General features: G+C 37.2%; 1 pseudogene; it reads left to right on the top strand.

Moving 5' to 3' along the window:
- Positions 1–7,128: 7,128 nt before the first annotated feature.
- On the top strand, positions 7,129–21,469 carry LOC113191236 (olfactory receptor 52E2-like; annotated as a pseudogene).
- The last annotated feature ends 264 nt before the right edge of the window (positions 21,470–21,733 follow it).

Below are 21,733 nucleotides of genomic sequence, written 5' to 3'. Positions count from 1 at the left end.
GGCATTATGTTAAGTGATGAAACTCAGACACATAAAAACCACATGCTACATGAATGTGTTCAAATGGAACTAAAGAAAAGACAAAACTGCAGTGGGAATAGTGTCCTGTCACTCATGCTTTAAGGTTCTCCATGCAATTTTTATAAGCAGACTAAAATAAATAAATACTGTCATTACAAAAACATGCATAAACCTAAAGGATATTATGTTAATTAATCAAGGCACAGAAAGACTATAGTGCTTGTTCTCATATAACAAATCTGGAGAAGCATAGCTCATAGAAACAGGAAAATAGGATAACAAGAGACTAGAGACCTGGGGTCAGGCCTACATGATGAAATAAATGCAATATTTAAGTGGGAGGAATGAGCTGAAGAAATCCTGTGTACCCCATGAGGAGGATCGTTAGCCACAATATATTGATACTAGAATATAGTTAAGGGAACTGATCAGAAGTGTTTCAACTTCCAAAAGTAATAAGTACAATGCAATTTACATATTAAATAGCTTGAATTGGCTATTCTAAAATGTATACACAGGTCAACACATCATATTGTACCCTGTAACTATGCACAATTTTTCTTAGAAATTAAAAGTATGAGCAATTCTGCCCATAGACATATACCTACTTGTATATTTACAATTTCAAAGTCGATTCTCATTGCTTATAGTAATTATGCTCTATAAAATCACTTGAATTCTTCATTAGCAAATATATGGAACTATTCATTACAGTTTTCGGTTCATATGAGCCTCCGATCATAGTATTTTCGCTAGTGATCAAAGTATAACTTTATATTAGGTGTATGTTTTATGAAGAATATCTCATTTAGTATATTATTCTTACAAACAAATCACACAATCTGATTTTTTGCCAGGCACTCAAGGGAGCACTTGTATTCTATACGAACTTAGCTAATATTCTGGTATGATCCACCAATCTTCTCGTTATTGAAAACTTGCTCTTCCACAAAAGTGGAAGAATTAGCCTGTGAAAAAATTAGCAGTCATTTTATAAATCCTTCTGCTGTGTTCTTATAGGCAGAAGCTGCCTCTGTTAGAACGTTGTCATTTTTCATGCCTTATGACCTCTTCAAACCTGCAGTCACATACATCAGCCAAAATAATAATAATAATAATAATTAGCCACATTACAACCCTGGTTAACTTGAATATAAATGACTTTGTCTTCCGACCTCACAACAAAGCTGTACTCTACACCGATTTTTAGTGGTTGATATCTCAAGAATACACAAATGTGCCATATTCTTCATCCACTAGGAATGCAAATTTCACAAATGTAGTTTAAATATAACTGACTTTTATTAGTGATCCAATAATTGGGCATCATCCTGTCTCAAAACAGAAGGAGTTCTGTTGGGCAGAACTGAACTGTTGGGTTTGTAAAGCAGATTGAGCAGGAACAAGAATACAGAATAAGACACAGAACTGAGTTGGTTAAGATCATTTTACTTTCCTTGTAAGGGTCCAAAGAAAGGGACTTCTTTATGCTGATGGGCCAGGTCAACTGGTCCCTTTCTCACTGGTTTCTATGAATGTCCCATTTGTGGGAGAAACTGATCTGCTTGGGGATTTCCTATTAGCATTTCATTTAATTATATTACACTTAACACAATTGATGCCTTGCTATTTTTTTCTGCCTCGTGCTGGGTCTCAGTCCAAAATAATGACTGCCAGAAAATTTTATGTAACATACCTTTCCCACAACTCTACCACACATGATAGATGTTGCTTTAATATGTCCCAGATAGGCCTGATATACAAGTAAGTGAACTCCTTTTTTTTCTGGGATAACAATTTGGATTCATAATTATTTGAATTAATAATATAAAGAACTGTAACCCATTTAAGGATGAAAAATTATCTAACAAAGTTATTTTCTCCATAAGGCACATGAGAAATTTCTGGCACCTAGGAACAATGCATAGAACTTCAGCACTATACTTACAGGCTACTTTAAAGATTAGAATTCATAAAAAAAAAGAAAAGAGAGAGAGAATGTATGATTATGACAGATAGCATAAAGGATATTCATTTATATTATGAGCTGAAACTAGATCTCAGATCCTTGGTCAACTTCAGCTTGGACCATCCATGTCAGCAATTGAAAGTTTGACAGATATTTGTATGTTGAAAATTACTTTGGCCATCAAAGTTTACTTAGAGTTTCAAGTGCATTTTAAGGACTAGACAAATTTTCAATTCTCAGTCTCAATAATATATATGTAATTTATATTAAACACATGCTTAAGATGTACATGAAGAATAAAAATGATCAATATAAAATGACAAAATCTCAAGTTTTACAATTAACAAAATTGGGGTCAAATTTTCCATATTAATGTTTAGATAAAATTTAATTCTCATAATTTTGCTTATTTACTTTAATCAAATTATTTTATATGAGATTTATTCTGATTGTTTATGAAATCAATATGGTTAATATTACAACACACAAATTGGAGTATGGTATAAATTTTTGAAATCTAATGTGATGTAAATATTCAAAATTACATAAACAGAAAGCTATGAAATAAAATTATCCCTGATAGCCAGATTGTATAGCCTATGTATATTTTATACTTTCTTATTAAAAATAAAAAGACATTTTAAACAAAACTTTGAGTCAGAATTTTCTTATTTTATACTTAAATATCAAAATCAATAATGCTGATTTTCTGCTATCCTGCTGAGATGCTGAGATAAAGGCTTCCTAGACAGATGGTGAAGACTCCCTCCCTCCCACTTCTTAGATTATCCATTCTCTAGATGTTGACTTGAAACATATAGAAGCTGCATTCTGAACTCAAATATGCAACTCCCAATGGCTTCTTTCCCTGACACAGTGTGGAAGCCATCCACCTCCCTGTTCATGGGAGTTAGGAACCTGGAAACTGTATTTATGACTGAGCTCGTTCAGAAAGAGAGAACACAAGATGTGCTCAAGCCAGGTGGTTGCTCTTTTTGATCCACACAGAGCCCTACTAAGGTAACAGTTAATCTCACTACATCCCAAACTAGTTGGACAATAGGTAGTTTCCAGGGCTCTACTGAGAATAGGCATGCACTGAAAAAGTGATGTGTGTAATATTTCTAGGGAGAACAGATGCCATTGGTTTGGGGCCACCCCGAACAGGCTGCACCTGTTGTGAATCAATGCCATCTCTACTCTTTTATATCTTGGGACTGGGCTGTAACTTTCTTTAAAAATACATGTGTATGTGGGTTTTACTGTGTAATTCAGTACATCAGTGTAAGAATGATTAATGAAATGATTGGGAGGATATGTATCAGAAGATATGCTGAGAAAATCTTTGAAATCTATGCATTTTCAGCAATGCTTCATCCTACTCAAAGTAGTCAGAAATGCATCATGCCATTTTCCATTTATAAAGACTTATGGGGTACATATATTTGAGTATTTAATGGAAGGATAAAAACTTTATAATACCTGAAGTTCAAATGACAGTAGAATAGCTCTAGGAAACCAATTGGTCAGTCTCAGCTACTTTTCTATGTCATAATAGTATCATGTACCATAAAACACCCTTGAGGACAAAATGGGAAAAAGTCAACAGTACAACTAACATAGTATCTAATAGATGCTCAATTAATGTTATTTTGTATTATTTTATTCCGTGAAGAGATGGATATGGGCCACAGGATTTCCCCAAAAGTCATTATAAATCATTCATTTATTCTTCTCCAAAAGTATCATATGCTTTTTTTTTTCTTACATTCCCTCTCAATTTCCTTATCATGTAGTCAGAAACAAATATATGTTGACTAGATTTAATATTGCTTGAAATTTATCCCTGGATATGTCTCAATATTTAATATTATAATCAGGAGATTGTTAGTACAGCACAGGGTTTGAGGATTTTTATTGACTATACTATGTTAATATTGATAAATTTATAGTGATTTATTATTGCTTATCTTAAAATTATACTGAAATTACTTTCCAGAAAAAGATAAAAATACCACCTCACCTTCCCCCTTTTATTCTGCATTAACTCAATAGAGTGCAAAGAAAATATATAGAAAAATACAATTTCTATCTAGTAATAATCTGCAATATAATAAAAAGAAAGACATGATAAAATTTAAAATGCAATATGAAAAAAATATGATTAAGTGTCAAGTGTTCATACCATAGGGACAAAAAGGAAGTTGTGATTGTTCAAATGTCTAGAAAAATAATCTTAGAGCAGTTGATATGTGAATAGAGACTTCACCTCTAGACAAATCTATTAAATGGTTTTTATCTCTGAAAAAAAAAACACATTGAAGAATGACACAGCAGGATTGCTATAATTGGTGGAGAGAGTTATCCGTTTCCATTGGAGATAGGTGTGGAGAAATGTATTTCAATGGTTATAAAAATCAGTAATACAAGACGTTGGAGAGAACACATCTTATTTTTATGTCCCTAGTTTTTATTTTTATGCAATTAATATAATTTCAGCTTTGAATTATTTATTTTATTACCTTAAACACTAGAGGGGACCATAAATATGTTGAATACATTGTGACTATTAAAAAAAGCACACCATGCTTGGGCTGGTTGTAGTTTAGGGCTAAAGTGCTTGTCTAGCACAGGTGAGGCCCTAGGTTCAATTCTCAGGACCATATAAAAACAAATAAATAACAGAAAAGTTAAATTCTTTTAAAAAAAAGCACACCATAGTGACAAAGGTAAATCATACTCTGTCTGTGCTCCATTTTATTCATCACACATTTGAGACTACTCCTAAGTTGGGTATGCATTCATTTAGGTTTCTTTCTTTGTCTAAAAATTTCAGCTTATGTGGATTTACATTATATCCATGCATATATGTTTTTATGTATATTCCAAATAATAGTGGAAAATATCACATCAATATACATTCTATTTGAAAATCTTTGATATCCATCCATAGCAATATGCCTTTTGGTTTTCAGGATACTGAGTAAACCATAATCTAAATGTGTCGCAAATTTTTTAATTTAACTATTACTTTTATGAAGGATGGCTACTATTAATAATTTGAATTGTGAAATTACTATTGGATTTTAGATATTGTCTTAGTAAATAACTTTCCAATAATCTGGTTTCCTTCATTCTTGTTCTGTCCAATATATACCCTGGGTCAGAAATGGCATTTCCAGGCTTTCCAAAGTGCCCTTGATTCGATATACAGCTGTGATTTTGGGGAAAAGAGAATATCTATTCCTACAGAGTTTGAAGTTCAAAAAGTGAAAGCAAGCAGAAGCTTTGGTAGGAACTTTTTGAAGACTGGCTGAAGGGTTGCATTTTACAATCACTAGTATTCCATAACTGTGAATATCTCTAATAACATAAAAAGAGTTTCTGCCACAGTGACAATCACATTTCTAAAAAGGAAAATAAGAAAATAATGTCTACTAAGGGACTTCTGTGGTTTTCAGAATGCTGTTCTAACAATCATTTATGAGAAAAGGAACAAGCGCAATAAATCAATTGCAGTATGATGTTATAGGCGGGGGTTCCAAAATGCAGAAGTGTGAAGAAGAAAGGGAAAATCATAAACTGAGGCTTAGAGAAAATGCATGGGGAATGAACTTACCCAAGAGCAAGTTTTTCTGTTGTTGTTGTTTGTTGTTGTTGTTTTGTTTGTACTAATTACAGAAATAAAAGTAAGTCATGAAACCTCAGATTTCAGGTTATAATCAAGTTGTTTCAGTGATATTCTGCTAAGGTGAAGAGAAATAACACACAGCTGTGTGGCCTGAAGAGAGTCATGAAAGTACAATGATTTGTTCATTTCCTAACACACTGTGGCAACCTCCTGTTTTCATCTTAATGAGTCTCATGCAGGTGTGAGTAAAACTCCTTGTGATCATTCCATAAATGACACATCTGCTATATTCTGGTTTTTCAGCATTATATCAAAGCTGATCGTTGTTGCTTGGCATATGTATAAACTACCATGACTGTGGAGAGCAGTAACAGAGATTGGGAAAGCAGTGTCTAAAATCGGGGTCCCTGATGACTTCATGGCTGTGGCCTGCTTGGTGTCTGGGAAAGTTTCTGTGCAGAGGTGCAGGAAGCCTAGTTGCTACGGTAATGCCCTCAATAAGGAGGCTCTGTGCTAGAGTCTTATCATCCTGGACCTTGATCTCAAGCACACAGCTCCTGGGAATAAAGAAACTCTTTTGCTAGATAACCACAATGTTTCCCCAGCTTTGCTGCTCCTGAACCTGCTGGCATAATAGTAACTTTGAACAATGGACTTTGTTGAGAGCTACACAAAGCTCCTAACATTGCACATTGCAACTGAAGGAAGTAACTAAGGAATAAACTGCATAATGTTGCTAACTCTATAACTTTCATGAATACAAAGAATAATGCTTGCATAGCCTTTAATCTTATTAAATGAGACATATATAATAAAGATTTCTGGAGTAATTCTTTAGACCTACTTCTCCATCAGAAAGCAGCATGCCACCCAATATCGCTGTTATCTTCAACAATCTGCATAAATGAGTCTTTATTTTTCTAATCTCCCATCACCTCTCACCATAACCTGCTAGTTTGCCTGTGCTGGTCGAGGCATATGCTAGATCCTTTTAAAAAAAAATATTTCTCTATTTAAAACTTTCCTTCTGTCTCACACTTATACTGTCCTATTTCTTACTCCTCCAAATACAAACTTTAAAACATTCTTTAATTCTCAATTGTTAGCCACATGATAGGATTGTGACATATTTAACTCTGAATTTTTACATTTATTTTTCCTCATTTATTATCCATACATCACTCATATTACAAATTAAAATTCATAAATCAATGTCAATATATTGGTAGAATTATTAAAATCATTCCATGCCTGCTTTAGAAGATTCACAGTATTCAATATATCTTAGAAAAATGAAATACTTCTTGAAGATCTCAGTGTACACACACATACACACACACACATACACATACACCACCTGACTCTGTAGATAATGAAAAAATTTCTATCTAAAACTTCAAAGGTATGGTAATTACTCAATGACCCACACAGTTTCTTACAATGTGGCTTTCTTTGTCAGTCTGTAAAATATACAAATTATTATTTTGTCAGTTTAGAGAAAACATCCATGAAGAGTAAACTGGAATAACTGACCCTTGTGATGTCAGCATACAATTGGACTGATGTCCATCCATCAGCCTTCATTCTCTGGGTTGGAGGTTGCTCACATTTGGATCTCCATTGTGTGGTCTACCCTTTGACCCTCCTGGGAAACTCTTTATCATCAAGTCAGATCCCAGCCTCCGTGAGCCAATGTACTTCTTCCTCTTCATGTTGGCTGCCGCTGACCTTGTTGTGTGCACTATAGTTATCCCCAAACTTCTTCCATGATTTGCTTTGAAGCCTGCCTCACTCAAGTATTCCTGATTCATTTTTGCTCTATTGTGGAGTCTAGCTTCCTCCTGGCCATGGTTTTTGACCATTATGTAACACATTGGTAATCCACTGAGACACTCAGCTATTCTGACACACAGTGTAAAAATAGATCTAGCTATTGCACTCTGGAGCACAGTACTTCTCATTTCTCACCCTTCCCTGCTATGTTGGCTTCCCTACTGCAGAACCAACATAATTTTCCACACCTACTGTGAGTTCCTGACCCTCATCAAGATTGCCTGTGCTGAGCATGAATCCGCAGAGCCTACAGCCTCATTGTTGCCTTCCTTACTGGAGGAGTGGACTTTGTACTGATCATTTGTTCTTTTTTTATTTTATTTTGATTTGTTATATACGACAATAGAATGCATTACAATTCATATTACACATATAGAGCACAATTTGTCATATCTCTGGTTGTAAACAAAGTAGAGTAACTTTGTTCATGTCTTTTCACATGAACTTAGAATAATGATGACCATCACATTCCACCAAGTTTCCTACCCTTATGCCCCCTCCCTTCCTTTTTCCCCTTTGCCCTATCTAGAGTTCATTTAATCTTCCCATCCCACCCCCCACAGCATATTATGTATCAGCATCCTTAAATCAGAACAATTATTTGGCATTTGTTTCCTGGGATTGGCTAATTTCACTTAGCATTATATTCTCCAGCTTCACCCTTTTACCTGCAAATGTTATGATTTTATTCTCTTTTAATGCTGAATAATATCCCAGTGTGTGTGTGTGTGTGTGTGTGTCCCACATTTTTTTTTAGATTCAATTCTCTTTATTCTCAGAGCACGTGTGCACACACACACAGTTTAAAACTTATAGTACCATCATATATTATGGCAATGTATTGATTTATATGCCTTTCTGTCTTCCCATTCTTTCAATTCTGTAAGGGCCATGACATATTTATCTCACCAAACTAGGGCCTAACAATGCCTAAGAGAGAATAAATGCTCAGTACCTCATTAATAAATCTTTAACATGAATGAATGTCATAGAAGGGAAATATTCAGCAGTACAACTCAATGAAAGTTAATATAAATGTTGTATTACAATAAGTTTTGGAGTCAGGGCTGAGAGAAAACATGGGTTTGATTAAACAGTGATTGCTAATGGTTTGGGATTTGTAAATATGGTGTTTGATTATACCAGTATTTAGCAGGATGTTTTTGCTATTTGGGAGACACTTTGTTTCAAGTTGGCTTAAATAACAAGAGAATTTGTTATCCTACCCCAAGAAATTATAGAGAAACAGCAGTCTTCATGTAGTAAAATGGGGCCTTCACCTTTTTTAAAAATTGTTTTTATTTTTTAAATACATGACAGTGGAATGCATCACAATTCTTATTACACATATAGAACAATTTTTCATACCTCTGTTTGTATATAAAGTATGTTCACACCAATTCATGTCTTCATACATGTACTTTGGATAATGATGTCTACCACATTCCACCATCCTTGCTAATCCCCTGCCCCCTTGTCTTCCCTCCCACCCCTCTTCCCTATTTAGAATTCATCTATTACTCCTATGCTCCCCCTCCCTACCCCACTATGAGTCAGCCTCCTTATATCAGAAAAAATTTTTGGCATTTGTTTTCTTGGGGGGATTGGCTAACTTCACTTAGCATTATCTTCTCCAATGCCATCCATTTACCTGCAAATGCCATGATTTTATTCTCTTTTATTGCTGAGTAAAATTCCATTGTGTATATATGCCACTTTTTTATCCATTCATTCATTGAAGGACGTATAGGTTGGCTTCACAGTTTAGTTACTGTGAATTGTGCTGCTATAAACATTGATGTGGCTGTGTCCCTATAGTATGCTGTTTTTAAGTCCTTTGGATATAGACAAAGGAGGGGGATAGCTGGGTCAAATGGTGGTTCCATTCCCAGATTTCCAAGGAATCTCCATACTGCTTTCCATATTGACTGTGCCAATTTGCAGTCCCACCAGCAATGTATGAGTGTGCCTTTTTCCTTACATCCTCACCAACACTTATTGTTGTTTGTATTCTTAATAGCTGCCATTTTGACTGGAGATGAAATCTTGGAGTAGTTTGGATTTGCATTTCTCTAATTGCTAGAAATGATGAACATTTTTATATGTTTGTTGATTAATTGTATATTCTCTTCTGAGAAGTGTCTGTTCAGGTCCTTGTCCCATTTATTAATTGGGTTATTTGTTTTTTAGGTGTTAAGATTTTTTTTAGTTCTTTATATATTCTAGAGATTAGTGCTCCATCTGACATACATGCAGAAGAATTTGTTCACAATTAGTAAGCTCTCTATTCACCTCACTGATTGTTTATTTTGCTGAGAAGAAGCTATTTAGTTTGAATCCATTCCATTTATTGATTCTTCGTATCAATTCTTGTGCTATAGGAGTCTTATTAAGGGAGTTGGGGCCAAATCCAACATGATGGAGATTTGGGCCTATTTTTCTTCTATTGGACGCAGATTCTTTGGTTTAATTCCTCAGTCCTTGGTCCATTTTGAGTTGAGTTTTTGCATGGAGAGAAATAGGGGTTTAATTTAATTTTGTTGCATCTGAATTTCCAATTTTCCAGCACCATTTGTTGAAGAGGCTATCTTTTCTCCAATGTAGGTTTTTGGCACCTTTGTCAAATATAAGAGAACTGTAATTATGTGGGTTAGACTCTATATCCTCTCTTCTGTACCATTGCTCTACAAGACCATTTTGGTGCTAATACTATGCTGTTTATGTTACTGTTGTTCTGTAGTGTAGTTTCAGGTCTGGTAGAGTGATGACACCTGCTTCCCTATTCTTGCTAAGGATTATTTTAGTTATTCTGGAACTCATTTTTCCAAATGAATTTCATGACTGCCTTTTCTATTTCTAGGAGGAATGTCATTGGTATTTTGATTAGAATTGTATTAAGTCTGTATAGTGCCTTTGGTATTATGGTAATTTTGATAATATTAATTCTGCAGATTCAATAGCAAGGTAGAGGGAATGCTTTCAATTTTTCTCCATTTAGAATGATGTTGGCCTGGGGCTTCGCATAGATAGCTTTGACAATGTTGAGATAAGCTCCTGCTATCCCTAGTTTTTCTAGTGTTTTGGACATAATAGGGTGCTGTATTTAGTTGAATGCTATTTCTGCATCTATTGAGATGATCATATGATTCTTATCTTTAAGTCTATTGATGTGTTGAATTACATTTATTGATTTCTGTATGTTGAACCAACCTTGCATCCCTGGAATGAACCCAACTTGATAATGGTTTACAATTTTTTTTCATATGTTTTTGTATTCAATTTGCCAGAAATTTATTGAGAAGTTTTGCATCTATGTTCATTAGAGATATTGGTTTGAAGTTTTCTTTCTTTGATGTGTCTTTGCCTGGTTTTGCAATCAGGGTGATATTGGCCTCATAGAAAGAGAGCACTTCCCTCTTTTTCTATTTCCTGAAATTAATTGAAGAGTATTAGTATTAGTTCACTTTAAAGGTCTTGTAGAACTCAGCTGTGTATCCATCTGGTACTGGGCTTTTCTTTGTTGGTAGGCTGCTGATAGTGTCTTCTATTTCATTGCTTGAAATTGATCTGTTTAAATTGGGCATATCATCTTGATTCAATTGGGGCAAATCATATGACTTTATAAATTTGTCAATGCCTTCAATATTTTCTATTTTATTGGAGTACAAGTTTTCAAAATAATTTCTAATTATCTTCTGTATTTCTGTAGTGTCTGTGGTGATATTTCCTTTTTCATCACATATGTTAGTAATTTGAGTTTTCTCTTTTCTACTCTTCATTAGCATGGCTAAGGGTCTGTCAATTTTATTTATTTTTTCAAAGAACCAACTTTTTGTTCTGTCAATTTTTTTCAATTTTGTGTCTTTTGTTTCAATTTCATCTCTGATTTTAATTATTACCTGTCTTCTACTGCTTTTGGTGTTGATTTGTTCTTTTTTTTTCCCTAGGGCTTTGAGATGTAATGTTAAGTCATTTGTTTGTTAACTTTTTTTTTCTTTTAAGGAATGAACTCCATGCCATGAACTTTCCTCTTAGAACTGCCTTCATAGTGTCCCAGAGATTTTGATATGCTTTATCTGTATTCTCATTCACCTCTAAAATTTTTAAATTTCCTCTTTAATGTCTTCTGCAACCCATTGTTTATTCAGTAGCATTTTATTTAGTCTTCAGGTGTTGGAGTAGTTTTATTTCTTATTTTATTGCTAATTTCTAATTTCATTCCATGTTAATATGATAGAATATCATATCTCTACTTTTTTATATTTATGTTTTGTGGCATAATATTCTGTCTATTTTAGAGAAGAATCCATAGGCTGCTGAGAAGAAAGCATATTCTCTTATTGAGAATGAAATATTCTAAATATGTTAGTTAAGTCTAAGTTATTGATTGTGTTATTGAATTCTACAGTTTCTTTGTTCAGCTGTTGTTTGGAAGATCTACCTACTGATGAAAGAGGTGTGTTAAAGTCACCCAAAATTATTGTGTTGTGGTCTATTTGACTCTTTTTTTTTTTTATTGTTGGTCGTTCAAAACATTACATAGTTCTTAATACATCATATTTCACAATTTGATTCAAGTGGGTTATGAACTCCCAATTATACCCCGTATACAGATTGCTGAATCACATCAGTTACACTTCCATTGATTGACAAATTGCCTTTCTAGTGTCTGATGTATTCTGCTGTCTGTCCTATTCTCTACTATCCCCCCTCCCCTCCCCTCCCCTCCCCTCCCCTTTTCTCTCTCTACCCCTTCTACTGTAAATCATTTCTTCGATTTGTATTATCTTGTCTTACCCCTCCTTTCCTCTTATATGTCCTTATGTATAATCCTGAGGATCGCCTTCCATTTCCATGCGATTTCCCTTCTCACTCCCTTTCCCTCCCACCTCTCATCCCTGTTTAATGTAAATCTTCTTCTCAAGCTCTTCGTCCCTACCCTGTCCTTGTTTACTCCCCTTATATCAAAGGGGTCATTTGGTATTTGTTTTTTAAAGATTGGCTAGCTTCACTTAGCATAATCTGCTCTAATGCCATCCATTTCCCTCCAAATTCTATGATTTTGTCATTTTTTAATGCAGAGTAATACTCCATTGTGTATAAATGCCACATTTTTTTATCCATTCATCTATTGAAGGGCATCTAGGCTGATTCCACAATCTTGCTATCGTGAATTGTGCTGCTATGAACATTGATGTAGCAGTGTCCCTGTAGCATGCTCTTATTAGGTCTTTAGGGAATAGACCGAGAAGGGGAATAGCTGGGTCAAATGGTGGTTCCATTCCCAGCTTTCCAAGAAATTTCCATACTGCTTTCCAAATTGGCTGCACCATTTTGCAGTCCCACCAGCAATGAACAAGAGTGCCCTTTTCCCCGCATCCTCTCCAGCACTTATTGTTGTTTGACTTCCTAATGGCTGCCAATCTTACTGGAGTGAGATGGTATCTTAGGGTAGTTTTGATTTGCATTTCTCTGACTGCTAGAGATGGTGAGCATTTTTTCATGTACTTATTGATTGATTGCATGTCCTCCTCTGAGAAGTGTCTGTTCAGGTCCTTGGCCCATTTATTGATTGGGTTATTTGTAATCTTATTGTCTAATTTTTTGAGTTCTTTGTATATTCTGGTTATTAGGGCTCTATCTGAAGTGTGTGGAGTAAAGATTTGTTCCCAGGATGTAGGCTCCCTGTTTATCTCTCTTATTGTTTCTTTTGCTGAGAAGAAACTTTTTAGTTTGAGTAAGTCCCATTTGTTGATTCTAGTTGTTAACTCTTGCGCTATGGGTGTCCTATTGAGGAATTTGGGGCCCGATCCCACAGTATGTAGATCATAACCAACTTTTTTTCCTATCAGATGCCGTGTCTCTGATTTAATATCAAGCTCCTTGATCCATTTTGAGTTAACTTTTGTGCATGGCGAGAGATAGGAATTCAGCTTCTTTTTGATGCAAATGGATTTCCAGTTTTCCCAGCACCATTTGTTGAAGATGCTATCCTTCCTCCATTGCATGCTTTTAGCCCCTTTATCAAATATAAGATAGTTGTAGTTTTGTGGATTGGTTACTGTGTCCTCTATTCTGTACCATTGGTCCACCCGCCTGTTTTGGTACCAGTACCATGCTGTTTTTGTAACTATTGCTCTGTAGTATAGTTTGAAGTCTGGTATCGCTATACCGCCTGATTCACACTTCCTGCTTAGCATTGTTTTTGCTATTCTGGGTCTTTTATTATTCCATATGAATTTCATGATTCTTTTATCTATTTCTACAAGAAATGCTGTTGGGATTTTGATTGGCATTGCATTGAACTTATAGAGAACTTTTGGTAATATCGCCATTTTGATGATGTTGGTTCTGCCTATCCATGAGCAGGGTATATTTTTCCATCTTCTAAGGTCTTCTTCTATATCTTTCTTTAGTGTTCTGTAATTTTCATTGTATAAATCTTTCACCTCTTTTGTTAGGTTGATTCCCAAGTATTTTATTTTTGGGGGGGATATTGTGAACGGAGTAGTTTTCCTCATTTCCGTTTCAGAGGATTTGTCGCTGATATACAGGAATGCCTTTGATTTATGCTTGTTGATCTTATATCCGGCCACTTTGCTGAATTCATTTATTAGCTCTAATAGCTTCTTTGTAGACCCTTTTGGGTCTGCTAGGTATAGAATCATATCATCTGCAAATAGTGATAATTTAAGTTCTTCTTTTCCTATTTTTATGCCTTTAATTTCTTTCGTCTGCCTAATTGCTCTGGCCAGTGTTTCGAGGACTATGTTGAACAGAAGTGGTGAGAGAGGGCATCCCTGTCTTGTACCAGATCTTAGAGGGAATGCCTTCAATTTTTCTCCATTCAGAATGATGCTGGCCTGTGGCTTATCATAGATTGCTTTTACAATGTTGAGGTATGATCCTGTTATCCCTAATTTTTCTAGTGTTTTGAACATAAAGGGATGCTGTACTTTGTCGAATGCTTTTTCTGCATCTATCGAGATGATCATATGGTTTTTATTTTTAAGTCTATTGATGTGGTGAATAACATTTATTGATTTCCGTATATTGAACCAGCCTTGCATCCCAGGGATGAATCCTACTTGATCATGGTGTATAATTTTTTTGATATGTATTTGAATCCGATTCGCCAGAATTTTATTGAGGATTTTTGCGTCAAGGTTCATTAGAGATATTGGTCTGTAGTTTTCTTTCTTTGAAGTGTCTTTGTCTGGTTTCGGAATCAGGGTGATGTTGGCCTCGTAGAATGAATTTGGAAGTTCTCCCTCTTTTTCTATTTCCTGAAATAGCTTGAAAAGTATTGGTGTTAGTTCCTCTTTAAAGGTTTTGTAAAACTCTGCTGTATACCCGTCCGGTCCTGGGCTTTTCTTAGTTGTTAGTCTTTTGATGGTTTCTTCTATTTCCTCTATTGTTATTAGTCTGTTTAGGTTGTCTATATCCTCCTGGCTCAATCTGGGCAGATCATAGGACTCAAGGAATTTATCTATGCCTTCATTATCTTCTATTTTATTGGAGTATAAGGATTCAAAGTAATTTCTGATTATCTTCTGTATTTCTGAAGTGTCTGTTGTGATATTGCCTTTTTCATCCCGTATGCTAGTAATTTGGGTTCTCTCTCTTCTTCTCTTCGTTAGCATGGCTAAGGGTCTGTCAATTTTATTTATTTTTTCAAAGAACCAGCTTTTAGTTTTGTCAATTTTTTCAATTGTTTCTTTTGTTTCAATTTCATTAATTTCAGCTCTGATTTTAATTATTTCTTGCCTTCTACTTCTTTTGCTGTTGTTTTGCTCTTCTTTTTCTAGGATTTTGAGATGAAGTATGAGATCATTTATTTGTTGGTTTTTTCTTTTTTTGAGGAATGAACTCCAAGCAATGAATTTTCCTCTTAGAACTGCTTTCAATGTGTCCCATAGATTCCGATATGTTGTGTCTGTGTTTTCATTTAACTCTAGGAATTTTTTAATTTCCTCCTTGATGTCTTCTAAAACCCATTGATCACTCAGCAACCTATTGTTCATTCTCCAGGTGATGCTTGATTTTTCCTTTCTTCTTTTATCATTGATTTTCAGTTTCATTCCATTATGATCAGATAAGATGCATGGTATTATCTCTACCCCTTTGTATTGTCTAAGAGTTGCCCTGTGACATAGTATATGGTCTATTTTTGAGAAGGTTCCATGTGCTGCTGAGAAAAAAGTGTAGCTACTTGATGTTGGGTGGTATAGTCTATATATGTCAATTAAGTCTAGGTTGTTAATTGTGTTATTGAGATCTATAGTTTCCTTATTTAACTTTTGTTTGGAAGATCTGTCCAGTGGTGAGAGAGGTGTGTTGAAGTCTCCCATGATTATTGTATGGTGGTCTATTAGACTCTTGAACTTGAGAAGAGTTTGCTTGATGAACATAGCAGCCCCGTTGTTTGGGGCATATATATTTATGATTGTTATGTCTTGTTGGTGTATGGTTCCCTTGAGCAGTATGTAGTGTCCCTCTTTATCCCTTTTGATTAACTTTGGCTTGAAATCTATTTTATTTGATATGAGTATGGACACTCCTGCTTGTTTCCGCAGTCCATATGAGTGATATGATTTTTCCCAACCTTTCACCTTCAGTCTATGTATATCTTTTCCTATCAAATGCGTCTCCTGCAGGCAGCATATTGTTGGGTCTTGTTTTGTGATCCATTCAACTAGCCTGTGTCTCTTAATTGGTGAGTTTAAGCCATTAACATTTAGGGTTATTATTGAGATATGGTTTGTTCTTCCAGCCATAATTTGTTTATTGATGTTACTAACCCTGATTTGTTATCCTCTTTGACTACTTTCCCCCCTTTACTGTCCTATCTCCCATTGTTGGTTTTCAATGTTATTTTCCATTTCCTCTTCCTGTAATGTTTTGCCAAGGATTTTTTGAAGAGATGGTTTTCTAGCTGCGAATTCTTTTAACTTTTGTTTATCGTGGAAGGTTTTAATTTCATCTTCTAATCTGAAGCTTAATTTCGCCGGATACATGATTCTTGGTTGGAGCCCATTTTCTTTCAGTGTTTGAAATATGTTATTCCAGGATCTTCTAGCTTTCAGAGTCTGTGTTGAGAGATCAGCTGTTATCCTGATTGGTTTACCCCTAAATGTAATCTGCTTTCTTTCTCTTGCAGCTTTTAAAATTCTCTCCTTATTCTGTATGTTGGACATTTTCATTATAATGTGTCTAGGTGTGGATCTCTTATGATTTTGCACATTCGGCGTCCTGTAGGCTTCTAGGATTTGGGATTCTGTCTCATTCTTCAAGTCTGGGAAGTTTTCTCGTATTATTTCACTGAATAGACTTTTTATTCCTTTGGTTTGGAGCTCTGTGCCTTCCTGTATCCCAATGACTCTTAAATTTGGTCTTTTGATATTATCCCATAATTCTTGGATATTCTGCTCATGGTTTCTTAGCAGACTTGCTGAGCTGTCTATGTTCTTTTCCAGTTGAAATACTTTGTCTTCATTGTCTGATGTTCTCTCTTCTAAGTGATCTACTCTGCTGGTAGTATTCTCAATTGAGTTTTTAAGTTGGTTTATAGATTCCTGCATTTCTAGAATTTCTATTTGTTTGTTTTTTATTACCTCTATCTCCCTGTGAAATTGATCTTTTACTTCCTGGATTTGTTTGTCAATGTGATCTTTCATTGTCTGATTTTGCTGTCTCATGTCTTCCTTGAGACTCCAGATCATCTGAAGCATATAAATCCTGATGTCTTTATCTGACATTCCATCTGTTGCAGCTATTACCTCTTCTAAAGTTGAGTTGACCTGCATTACTTGTGGTCCTTTCTTTCCTTGTCTTTTCATACTGCTGGCGTTTCTTTCTGCTTGGTGCCACTGTTGTGTTTTTGAAATTTACCCCCTATTTATTTATGTTGCTCTTGTATAGTTGGGAAGTCTCCCTTGCTGGGAGGGTATTGGCTGTGCTCCTCCTCTAATTATGGTGGTCTGTCTACCCCGCTGATCGGTCGCAGGTCTGCCCCCGCTGCGGGCACTGGTGGTGGCTTTGCTCTGCCCCCACTCCAATTGTGGTAACGTAACTACCGCGCCCTGGGATCGTTGGTCCTGATCTGGATGTGGGTGGCGGCTCAGCTGGGCCCCCACTCCAATTGGTGTGACGAGTCTACCGCGCTGGCAGACCTCTAGGCCGGTGGGTCGCAGTTCTGCACAGCCCCCACTCCCAATGGGGGTACCTGACTACCTCTCCAATGGGTCGCTGAGCCCCCTCCGGACCCGGGCGGCGACCCTGCTCCACCCCCACTCCAACCAGTGTGACGCGACTGCCTCGGTTTTACGTGTCCACCACGGTGGCAAGCTACCTGGCCTGTCTTGCCAGTTGGCGGCAGGTCTGCCTGCCCTGCTTGCTCGGATGGCAGCTCCGCACAGCCCCTACTCCAAATGAGGTTACTTGGCTACTGCGCCGCGGAATCGCTGGTCCTATTCTAGGCGTGGGCGGCTGCTCTCTTCAGCCCCAGCTGCGTTTGGGGTGTCATGGTACCATGCCGGCGGGTCACTTGGCCTGGTCTGGGCGCAGGAGGAAGCTCCAATCTGCCCCTACAACACCCCGCCGGACCCTGATTGAGAAGCAGTCACCGCAGGTTCCCTAGCCTTGGGCCAAAGCAGCTTAGGTAGCCGGAACCCCACCTCTCCGATCTGATACACTCTCTGCTGGGAGCTGGCTCCAGGGAGCGACCCCCACGGGTTCCCCAGCCCCAGGCCAAAACTGTTCCAGGAGTTAGAACCCAGTCGCCCCAAGCTCAGCGCACGCTCCACTTGGAGCTGGCCTCCGCCGGCAGTCTCCGCAGTTTCCTCAGACCTGGGCCAGGTTAGCCCCGGGGACCAGAATCCAGCTGCTCAGTGCCCGGCGCACGCCTTGCCAGGCACGAGCCTCTAGGAGTATTCTCCACAAGAACCCCCGCCCCGAGCCTGAGCAAGAAATCTGTCTGCTAGACGCAGGCAAATACCAGCCTGATATCACCTGTTCGTAGTTGAATGGGCTGAGATCAGTAGAACACGGGGATGATTACATCATCTCTCCGAAATGGCGGCTGCTGTTCTCCACTGTGGTCCGACCGGTGTCTGGAACCAAACTGGGCCGCTTCTCTCCTCTGTTTCAAAGCTGGAACTCAGCACTAGGGGCTCCGATGTACCACTGGCGGGAGCCCCCCTGGATCCGTATCGCTGTTCCCCCGCTCCGGCACCCTGCCGCTCCCCGGCGCGCGCCACAGACTCCAGCCTCCGGGCGATCGCCTGTCAGGCTATGCGACCCTCCGTGCGGGGAAATGGAGCTCTCAGAGCCCAACTTCGCACGATGGAAATCTGTCCACTAGATTCTGGAGCACCTCAATTTCACTGGAACTTCCCAAAGATATCCTTCAGCCGTTTTGCATCATCATTCTCCCACTTAGCGACGCGGCGCCCTGGGGTGATGCAGTCCCTTCGCCGCCATCTTCTTTCTCTCTCCTCTATTTGACTCTTGAACTTGAGAAGAGTTTGTTTGACGAATGTAGATGCTCCATTGTTTGGAGGATGTGTATGTATATGTGTGTATATATATATATATATATATATATATATATATATATATATATATATTTGTTATATATATATATATTTGTTAAGACTTGGTGTATGGTTCCCTTGAGAAATATGTAGTGTCCTTCTTTATCCCTTTTGATTGACTTTAGCTTGAAGTCTACTTTATTTGATATGAGAATGGAAACCCCTACTTGCTTTTGCAGTTTATGTGAGTGGTATGATTTTTCCCAACCTTCCACCTTTAGTCTGTGCATGTCTTTTCCTATGAAATGAGTCTCTTGGAGGCAACACATTATTTGAGTCTTTTTTTTTATTCCATCTGCTAGTCTACGTCTTTTGTTGGGTAAGTTTAAGCCATTAATATTCAGGGTTATTATTGAGACATAATTTGTATTCCCGGACATTTTTGTTTATTTTTGGTGTTTAATATGACTTGGTTTCTCCTCTGGTTAGTTTTTCCTTTAATGTAATATCTCCCTCTGCTGATTTTCATCATTGTTTTTTATTTCCTCTTCATGGAATATTTTGCCAAGGATGTTCTGACTATAGAAAGCAGGCTTTCTAGTTGTAAATTGTTTTAACTTTTGTTTATCATGGAAGGTTTTTATTTCATCATCAAATATAAAGCTTAATTTTGCTGGACATAAGATTCTTGGTTGGCATCAATTTTTTTGTCTTAAATATTTATTTTTTAGTTGTGATTGGACACAACACCTTTATTTCACTTATTTTTTTTGTGTGTGGTGCTGAGGCTCTAACCCAGGGTCTCGCATGTGTGAGGTGAGTGCTCTACTGCTGAGCCACAATCCCAGCCCAGCATCCAGTTTCTTTCAGAGCTTTCTATAATGTTGTTCCATGATATCCTGGCTTTGAGTGTCTGGGTTGAAAAATCTGCTGAGATACAAGTTGGTCTCCCTTTATACGTGATGTGATTCCTCTCTCTTGTGGCTTTTAAGATTCTATCCTTATTCTGTATGCTAGGTATTTTCATTATAATGTGCCTTGTTGTTTTTATTTTTTACATTTGGTGTCCTGTAAGCCTCTTGTATTTGGTTTCCCAATTTGTTCTTCATGCTTGGGAAATTTTCTGGTATTATCTCATTGAAGAGATTGTGCATTCCTTTGGTTTGAAACTCTGTGCCTTTCTCTATCCCAGTAACTCTTAGACTTGGTCTTTTAATGTTGTCCCATAATTCTTAGATGTTCTGTTCATGGTTTCTTACTATTTTCACTGTGTGGTCAACTTTATTTTCCAGATTATATACTTTGTCTTCATTATCTGACATTCTTTCTTCCAAGTGAATAGTCTGATGGTTATGCTTTCTATTGAGGTTTTTATTCAGTTTATTGTTTCCTTCATTTCAAGGATTTCTGACTTTTTTTTCAGTGTCTCCATATATTTTTTGAAGTAATCTTTTTGCTACCTATATTTGCTCTCTTATCTCTTTGTTTGAGTGATCAATTCTTGCCTGTATTTGCTCATTTAGGTAATTCTTTAAATCACAGATCATTTTATTTATGAACATTCTCTACTCCTTCCTTGACATTTTATCTACTTCACTTTCCTATAGTATCCTGGTTTGTTTGTGGCACTTTCCTCCCTTGTTTTTTCATGTTGTCTATATGTCTTTCTTTCTTGAAGTGTGGATCTGAGATATTACAGTTTCTACCCTATATTCTTGTAGTACTCATGCAGATTATCTGTACCTCCCCTTGATATTGGGCTTCCAGACCCTGCTGATATTGCTCAATGTATGCTCCTGCAACTAAAGGTGGCACGGCAATAGCAGAGGTAACTTGAGATAATAGTGGAGGTGCCCCAAGATGGATGCAATGTCTTACAGAGATGAGTTTGAAAGGGTGGGCCTAACACTGTCTTTGGGATGCCTTCTCTGAGATTCAGTTGCTTCTAGGCCCTGTCATCAAAAAGTTAGGGGCTACTGCATGGGGAAAGCTATGGCGATGTCTGCAGTGTCTCAAGATGAAAATGAGTTTGGCTTGGATTCTCAAATTGGGGGGGGGTAGTGAACTCAGATCTACCCTGCACCTGGGTCCTGTGCATATGTCAGTGTGGATGAATTGGGGACTGGGATTTGGCTCCTGCAGTGGTCTCTTGCCTGAAGAGGTGGTCCTGTGCCAGAGCCTGAGCTTTGGTGGGTGTCTGGTGGTTGAGGGATGGGCCCAGCACTGATCATTTGTTTTTATGTGTTCATACTCCACACTGTTTTCTACCTCCCATCCAAGGATGCCAGACTCAAGACCCTGGGACGTGTGTCCTCCTTCTCCTTTGTCTGTGTCATCTTAGTGTTCTATACCCCAGACTTCTTCTCCTTTCTCACCCACAGGTTTGGGCACCAAGTGGCTTCCCATGTCCACATATTTGTGGCTAACATCTATCTTCTTGTCCCACCCATGGTGAACCTGATTACATACAAGAGGATATGAAACAATTTCCTTAAGTCGTTCAGTTTTTGAAGCCTCTGTATTGAAGTATTTTCATTTTTGATCAATATCTGAATAAAACACAGTGTTGTCTATCTTAAAATGTGTGGTTTCTTCCTTAAGGCCCTCTTTTTCATGATCAGATGGCTAAGAATTGTGTCTGTGAAGTAACCTATCTAAAGACAATATGTTATCACAGATCTAAGTGATGATTATGAAGGCATAGCAGGAGTATTTTCCAAATAAGTGGTGCACTTACTCTAAAAT

Source organism: Urocitellus parryii, chromosome 4, assembly GCF_045843805.1.
Source record: "Urocitellus parryii isolate mUroPar1 chromosome 4, mUroPar1.hap1, whole genome shotgun sequence".
Lineage (NCBI taxonomy): Eukaryota > Metazoa > Chordata > Mammalia > Rodentia > Sciuridae > Urocitellus > Urocitellus parryii.
The sequence above is the reverse complement of the archived record's forward strand: the minus strand, read 5'-3'. Positions and strand labels throughout refer to the sequence as shown.